A 9,151-nucleotide genomic window follows, 5' to 3' on the forward strand; every position below is an offset into this window, starting at 1 on the left:
TGAGTATTTTCCATTAAAAGACAACCCCTTCATTTGGAAAGCTTAAATGGTATAATACTTAAGAAATGACAACATCTGGTTAAATTTAGAATACTGACATAAAAATATTCTCTGGGTTAATAGCAAAAACACAGTAATCTAGAATATGAATGAGTAAACATTTTTATTTATTTTAAAACTTTGTTTCTCTGGGAGAGTTGTGGGAGGCCACAGTAAGGCTTGAGACGAGGACCAAACCAGGCCCTGACTTGTGCCTCCTTTAAAGGCTAAATAGCCAAACAAAAGGCTTAGGTAGATAAAGTCCAGTAGCACTGAGAAAGGGTCTGTGCTATGTGTTGTGCACTCACCTACGTGACTTCCCACATGTTTGCTGGTAAGATAAGAGACGATTTGGTCGGGGTCAGAAATTCTTGGCTGGTCCTCGCTGTCCTCACACAGGCTATAGACTACACCACTGTAAGACTGTGCTGTGCTTACACAAACCATGTCTTGAGTGGCCTTGAAGTCAGTACATCTGGTGCTAGAAGGTCTGCTATTGGTGCTTGGGAAATAGATAATGGTAAAGCTTGTATGTATTGTTCTACATTCAGTGGATATTGTATAGTTGGCATTGGTAGAAAGCATTAATGTAACTAAAACACAGAGGAAGTGAACTATAATTCAAATGATTGTTATTCCTGGAAGTACTCTATTTTCCAGGACTACTTTTTTTGATGGGATAGACGAGGGAGAGGAACAGGCATTGTCGTAATCCCAGAATGACCTTTGATAAATAAGCCATGTTATATAGGTGGGGCCATTTTTCTTATTTTCTTATTCTAGCAAGGACAATTAGCACAGCTGTGTAATCTTAGAGTCCAGAAGGGAATCATGCTATGGATCGATGAATATAGCTTTCAAGTAAAATATGAGAAGTTGATGTTTCTCATGTATATTTTGAAATAATAATTCTCACATATAAATTGTACCTTCTCTGTATGGTGAAATTTTCCGAGGATATCAACTATTCTTTGGGCTTTAGGGCTATTTTTTAAAAAAATTATTTTATATTTAAAATTGACTTAATTATAAGGTATTTAATGAGTTAGATCATCAGAAAATGTGAAAGTTCAGTTGATAACTCCAATATATTCTTAATTTTAAACATTTGCATTACTATAGTTGAGTATTTCGTTCAGATTCAACTTTAATGGCATCAGAAAAATATACACAAACCTAAATGAGAGGTCCAAGAAGTCAGCCAGGATATTTGAATAAAATCTTAAAAAAGAAAAAGTCTGCTAACTAGATTTAAAGAGAAAATTATAGCTTTACTATATTGTATTATATATTCTTTCTACAAACCATTTCTTTTCCAGCTTGTCAGAATTGAAGTTCCAATTATTCTGTGATATTCTAGAATTCTTTCCTAGAATTTAATTTTTGCCAAATGAAATCTGTAGTAATTTTATAATAAGTAAAGACAGAACTAAGCAATCAGTGAAAAAAAAATAACTATGGAATGGAATTGGAGTGATTTTTAAATTTATTTCAAAACCAACTTACAAGTGAAAAACCTTTTTTTTTTAAAAGATTTTATTTATTTATTTGACAGAGAGAGATCACAAGTAGATGGCGAGAGAGGCAGGCAGAGAGAGAGAGAGAGGGAAGCAGGCTCCCTGCTGAGCAGAGAGCCCGATATGGGACTTGATCCCAGGACCCTGAGATCCTGACCTGAGCCAAAGGCAGCGGCTTAAACCACTGAGCCACCCAGGTGCCCAAGTGAAAAACCTTTTAACAGTACAATTTATGTCTCAGGTCAATTAAAAAAATACTTTTATACTAGGTCTTACGATTTAGTCTCTTCAATAATTGTTTTAAAAACATAAGGTTCAGGTATTTTTGATTCTTTTTTTTTTAAGATTTTATTTATTTATTTGACAGAGAGAGAGACAGCAAGAGAGGGAAGAGAAGCAGGGGGAGTGGGAGAGAAAGAAGCGGGCTTCCCGCTGAGCAGGGGCTTGATTCTAGGACCCTGGGATCATGACCTGAGCTGAAGGCAGATGCTTAACGACTGAGCCACCTAGGCACCCCTGATTCCTTTTTAAAAGACTTATTTATTTATTTATTTGAGAGAGGGAAAGAGAGAATCTTAACCAGACTCCCCACTGAGCACAGAGCCTGATTCTAGGATCAGTGGAGACCACCCCTGCCGAAATGAAGAGTCAGATGCCTAAGCGACAGACCCACCCAGGCACCCCCAAATATACTTTTTTAAGATTTTATTTATCCATCTGAGAGCGAGAGAAAGTGAGAGAGGGAGAGAGCATGAGTGGGGTGAAGAGCAGAGAGAGAGGCAGATTCCCAGCTGAGCAGGGAGCCCCCTGTGGGGCTTGATCCTGGGGATCCAGAATCATGACCTGAGCCAAAGGCAGACACTTAGCCAACTGAGCCACACAGGTGCACCAGTTTTGATTCTTAATAATATTCATTAAGCACGTATTGCATGCCAATCACTGTGCTAGGCTGGGAGGAGGAGTTAAAAATCCCCTGTTTCATGGAGCTCCCTTTCTAAAACAGTAGCTACCAGATAAATGAGTGAAATGTTTGGTATATTAGCTAGTTTAAATGGCAATGAGAATGAGTGAAGCAGATGGACAATAAAAATCTGTGTATGTTTTTACATTTTATATAGGTTGGGAAGGCAGAAAGTCACTCCTTTCTGCAAGGCTCTAAAAATACTTAAAAAATAACATTTTTTATTTTTATTTTTTTACACTCTTAACTCAGGCATTACCTAAGAGGAAAGTGCTACTTAGGTCTCTTGTTCAGCTCTTTAGTATAATTACAATTTAATGATGAATTTAAACTCAGATATACATTGCTAATAAATTTAATGGAACAGATTAGCAATAGCTTAGTGAGTGTAAGACTTAAGGCTTTAAGTAGCTAATTCTTAAGCTGTCATTTCTCAGTACACTGACTTTAATAGTGTAGGCACATGTTTTTTTGGAGGTTCAGCAAACTAACAATATATCTACCTCACCTTGTCATTGTTACATGTTTATGCCATTGAGAAGTTTATTTTGTAGAGTGTTTGTCAATACAGTTTCATATCCCAGCAGCTTTGTGTCTAGTGGGAATTGCATCCAGGGTTAGAATCCATCACTGGTGGGAACCAGCCAGCTTAGCAGTGCACCACCTCAGGGAAGCTTTTGCTGGAAATGAAGTGTCCTTCAGTTGTGAGCGGACTGAAGCATTAAGCAACAAGGGTGGGGGTGACAGGTTGGGAATCGTGAAGGTGCAGTGGGATCTCAAGCCAGTTTTATAACTGTTACCTTAGATAATCCCAGATGAGTTAAAAGCTAAGGTATGGAATGCTTTCTTCTGTTTTATCCATTAAGGTCTTACCCTGATAGAAAAAGGAAGGGTAACAAGTGTACCTTGCAACACCTCCCCATTCCTTGTTTTGATAGTATTAGCTCCCTTATGGCCCTGTAGAAGTGACTCCCTGGAGAAGTGTGGACAGCTGGAGGCAGCCCCTCTGTGGCCTATAAAGTGTCATTGGGAGCCACAGCCAGAGACTGTGGGGGAGGGGAAGGGTCACTTCAGGTCTGTGGAACACACTCCCTTACCCCTCAGCATCCTGAGGCCTTGTTTCTTGCGTTATTGTTAATAGAGTCTGGGAGCTTGGATTCTGGTGCTGAAATTCTTTTCTGGGTTAGTTCTATAAATGATATATTTAAAGCAACCTTTTGGAGTTTCAGTCTTTAGTTCACTGAATTTGTAGCACAAAGGAACAGAAAGATTTATTTCTATCGTCATTACCAACTTCAGAATAGAAATTGGTGAGTAATTATACTTACACTAGACTTTTTAAAAAGTGTAACTGAGGGAAAGGGATTCAGCTGGCTGTATTTTTTGATAAGGTTCTGTGCTTTCCTTTTCCATTTCTTTTTAGAGAATTCTAAATACATTATATGGCTAATACATTATAAATGTGTAAAGGAAGTGCAAACACAATTACCACAGAAAGTCGAAATCTCTTCCATTCACTTCTTTATGCTGTTTGTGACTTGTCTGCCTGATTGTTTCAAAGTAAGAAAAAGCTTGGGATTCTCATCATTATCAGTGGCACTGGTTTTGAGTGTGTGGTGTGGTTCTGACAAAACTGGGACAAAATCAACCTTCATGCTAGCAGCCATTGTACCAAACTAATCACAAGATTGTGTACAGAATATATGCAGTGAGCTTTAAAGACAAGTACATTTGTCTAATGAGATAATGCAAGATACAATGAAAGGAGGGAGATCAGATACAGAATGAACATTCCGTTAACTCTGTAACAGAATGTTCAGTGCCATCAGTAGTTCTTCCGTGGGGGCTTTGAGATTTTCTGCTCCACTCTGCTCAGTTTCTTAGTCCTCATCCAGTCCTGAAGCCCCCAGAGGAGGAGCTAAGGGCTGATGGGGCCCCTTAATCAAGAATACAGTGAATGTGTTTGAAATGATCCCTGGGAAACAAGGCTGGGTTTAGAATTTGGTCTAAGATAACATCTGGACATTTCAGAGGTCCCAAAATGATCTGGGGTCAAGGGTTAACACAGCTGAGGTCTGCAGTCTGTGACACAGAGCCAAGGAGCAGCTTCAGGGGATTTCCGCCAACTTTTACACTTGAAAAATGTAGCTCCTACTCTTTTGCCCCTTCCCATGCCCCCTGGTCTAGTCATTCCCTCTCCCCCTTCACTTTCAGGTTCCTCTAGCAGGTTTCCTAGACTGACCAGGTAGCTTTGCATATGGGCTTTAGGTTTATGATAACTTCTGAGGGGTGGATAATCCCATAGTGATAAAGATTAGGATCAATATTTGTAATCCAAGATGAGGTAGATTTTGACTATTTTCATTAAACTTATTTCATTAGATGATTAGAATAATCATTTAAACCATTTGGTTCATAGTTACTCCCTTAAAGCATTTTTTTTTTTTTACCTAGAAAGGTTTACTAATGTTTTATAATTCTTGTATAATTTTGAACAATATTTATCAGACTCAAATAACTTCCCTGATAGCTCGAGTCTGGTCTTAGTGACAAACTGTGCCATTTGGAAAAGCTTGAAAACTTTCCTGACTACTTGTTTGAAGTTTGCTGTTTATTTTGATCAGCAGGTTTACTAGGCTACCCCTGTGGAAATGTTAGAAGGGTCTTCTTTCAGTTCATTTTTGGTCTCAGGTAGACACAGATGAAGTGAGTTGCTCCAAACAAAAGCAACAGAGTTAGAGAATCTTCCGCCTATCATCTGAGCCAGCCTTGTCTTAACATCTTACAATTCAAGTTTCTATGGCTTGATTTGTTCTAATTCCCAGGACCTGGAATATTTCTTCTCCTTTTTATTTATACCGTTGCTATAATTTGTTTAGAAATTCAGGAAGTATGGAAGAAAAGTTAAGAGAGAAATCAGTTATCTCCATTTTGGGAAACAAAGAGCAAAGTGGTTTTGTTTATTAACTTGATGTTGTATGTTTGAGTAACAGTTGTTGAGAGGTTAAGGTCTTTTTCACAGTCATAATCTCTGAATTTCACATAAGACAGTATAGTCCAGATACAACTTAGTTTTCAAACTGCCACCCCAAACTGAAAACAATAATGAGTAAAAAAAAAAACAAAAACCCAAACCCCAAAACTTCAAATGAGAGCTATTCCTGTTCACATGAAGAAATACTGTAATGATCATCAGCCTTTCAACAACATGGGATTAATTATCCCAGTAAAAAGAACAATACCCCTAATCTGTTTTCACGCTTCTATGTCTCTGATGGAACCAATTTACAAATAAAGGCTGACGTTTTACTTTGTAGTTCTCAGCCTTGCCAATCCCTCATGGTCATTGCGCTGGCCTGCCAGTTTGGGAAAATACACTAAAAATAACTCGGAGTTAAGAGTTCTCACACTAGTAGCTATAAACTCATGTTTTCTTTTTTTTTTTTTTATAACTTTTTATTTTTTATAAACATATATTTTTATCCCCAGGGGTACAGGTCTGTGAATCACCAGGTTTACACACTTCACAGCACTCACCAAAGCACATACCCTCCCCAATGTCCATAATCCCACCCCCTTCTCCCAAACCCCCTCCCCCTAGCAGCAATGTCCACAATAGCCAAACTATGGAAAGAACCTAGATGTCCATCCACAGATGAATGGATCAAGAAGATGTGGTATATATACACAATGGAATACTATAAACTCATGTTTTCTTGATCAGGGGGTAATCCTCTTTTGATTTCAGAGTAAGAAATGCGAAATGCATCAAGATAAGACCATTCTCCTCTTCTAAGATTGTGATGCAATTGATGCAAGGATCCTCAGAACCTGCTAGACTAGAGCCTGAAAGGTCTAAGGGAAGGGAGTTGGGAATCCGGACCCAGTGCCCAGCTGCATGGAGCCCTGGGCTCCACCCTGGAAGGCTGGTCTGAGAACTGGGAACTGGCCTGTGTGTGGGGGGATTGTTCCCAGTGAGGATTCAGGGAGGGGGGGACACAGGGGTTTTAAGCTTCACTCTGTGACCAACCAGTTGTGCTCTTTTGGGCAACAATCAGTTAGGAACATGCCCCTTGCCACCATTAGTGAGTTTTTATCTGCCAGGGCACCAACATAAGGACCTCAACACGACCATCGTCTTTTCGCCATGACACTTCGTACCTAACGATGCGCTGATGTAATCTGTCCAGGTATAAAGCAGCAGCAGAAACTTGCTCTATTTTCAATGAATGAGAAATGAAAATGATGATGTCCCGCATATGGGGCTGGGTACCTGGGGTAGTGTGCTGAAGGGGACAAACACAGTTCCTTCTTCATGGAGCTTCGAATGCCTTCCCAAGGCTTCTGCCACTCGATGCCACGGACCACCCTCCCAGGACCCATCAGGACCCATAGGACAGGTCAGGGAACCACTGACCGACGACAAGGAGCAAAGAACTCTCAGAGCCTTACTTAAGACAACAAATAACGTGACCCCTGGGTTTAGGAGGTATAATTAGGACCTTCGAAAGTGTGTCAGTTATCGAGGAGTTCTCGACTTGTTGAAAAGTATCCAGGGCAATCACGCCGACAGGCATTCCAGCTGGTGGTAAGAGGGGGGACACGGCAGCAGACTCTTGGACCAAATCATCAGAGCTTCCAAAGGCATCAGGGAGGTCACTGCAATTGGAAGAGGGACTGGATAGCAATGCCACTTGTATTCAAGCCTTCCACTTGGGCAGAGTGATGTCAGCTCCTCGATAAAGATGATGCTCTACACTTTCCGAGTTCATCCCAATACTGTACTTAAAAACATTACAATACAGATACATTCACCCACAAAGGTCTGCTGCTTGATAAATCATCCCCCTACTAGCATCCAGCTGTATTTTTTTTCAAGGGGGAAAGACATTAGAGTCATAAAAATTTTTAAACTTCGAGGACAGTTTTCACTCTGCCAATGTATTGTGTGAAAAAGATGGTTTGTACACGAGCTGTTTGGACTGCAACTAAGAACTGCCACAGAAATAACATTATATGTAACTGGCGATGAGATCTCAGGGCCACCCACAGTAACCTAGTTAATCCCCAACACAGATGAATGTACTCACTGAACTCTGCAAAAGTTACAATCATGCTTCCCTTCCCACCTGCAATGTTTACCTTCCCAGCAAAATATTTGGGATTTCTGTTAGTGTTGTCAGTTTCTGGGTCTTTCCTTCCTTTAAAAAATGCTGCTACCAGTTAGCACAAAAACCTAACCATTATTTATAGCCATAGGTAACAATCATTGCAAGGGAATTTAATATACTAGAAGAGAGGGATATATATGTGAAGTAATGAGTACACTGAATGCATCTGATTAGAGGTTCGGCAGATGAATAATTATGTGGTTATCTATACTTAGAGATATTACTAGTTACATTAATAGAAGAAAAATGTACTAAATGAGTGGGGTTTTGGGGTAACACAACTCTGATAGATGAAGAAGCAGAGGAAATAAATATGAAGGGTCTTTAGGCTGAATATATTCTTGGGACCCCAAAGAAAGAGTGAGGTCTGCCAAGGTCAAAGTTCGAGTTTGACCAAGTAAAGCAAATAACCCTCCTAGGTGACTCAGAAGCTCACTCTATGAGAAGAAATCATAAATATGATGTCCGCTATCCCTCACACAATTCTTACCATGTGCTAAGTATGGGCATTACTGCACCCTGATGCACCTGCTACTGTACTAAACCCTCACTATGTGACCAGTCGACTGGCCTGGCCAGGACACTGGGGCCCCTCCTCATGCTAATGCTCTTCTAATTAGTAAAACCACATCAAATGATGTAAACTATGGCCTTGCTGGTTCTGTGATGCAAGAAGGTTAGGTAAAGGGGGTAAGGAGAGGATAAAGTGTCCGTCTGTTGCAGAAGGGTCTGAGTGGTGAATGCATAGGACATTCAAGGTCTGAGAGCTCAATAGCATCTCCGGCATTGAGATGCTGCCATCCTGTCTGCGGGCATGGTCACCACCACTGGGAGCAAAGAAGGTGTGTGGGACTCCTCACTGTCATCTCCACCCTGCTTACTGTCATTTCTGCACTGGAAGGAGGCCCCAGAAGGAGCCCATGGGGTGGGTGGGGGCCAACACGCATCCTTAGTTCTTTGGGGGAAACACAGTCTAATTCCCAAGCCGGGGTTCCACTGTGTCTTCAGACCAAAATGCTGAGCAAGTGCCAGGGGCGTGGGGAGCACTTGGAACATGGGCTTGGGAACCTATAAGGTTAAATGTTAGGGTATTCAGATTGGCCTGGACACGGAATCAGAATGATCTTGTCATTTTGCTGGAAATGAGGAATGCAGAATACAATGTCTGGGGTAGTTATGAAAGACTGAGAACAATGAAACCTTGCTTTTCTGAAACCTTTTGGCAGAAAGGACTTAGACACGAGAGTAATCATGTTTGGTGAGACTGAGAGCTAAAAGCCATCTTCGAGCCCTAAGAGCTAAAGATGGCAGACTGGAAACACATACTTAGCTCTGTTCCTTCCACACACCGTACTGCAAAGACAGTAAATGCTCCAGGACTAAGTAAGAGGTGAGGAAGAACAGCCACAGAAATGTGGAACCTGGAGAGCAGGTGAACAAGGGGGCTTAGCTCACTCAGAAAG

The sequence above is a fragment of the Mustela nivalis genome (assembly GCF_964662115.1).
Source record: "Mustela nivalis genome assembly, chromosome: 2".
NCBI lineage: Eukaryota > Metazoa > Chordata > Mammalia > Carnivora > Mustelidae > Mustela > Mustela nivalis.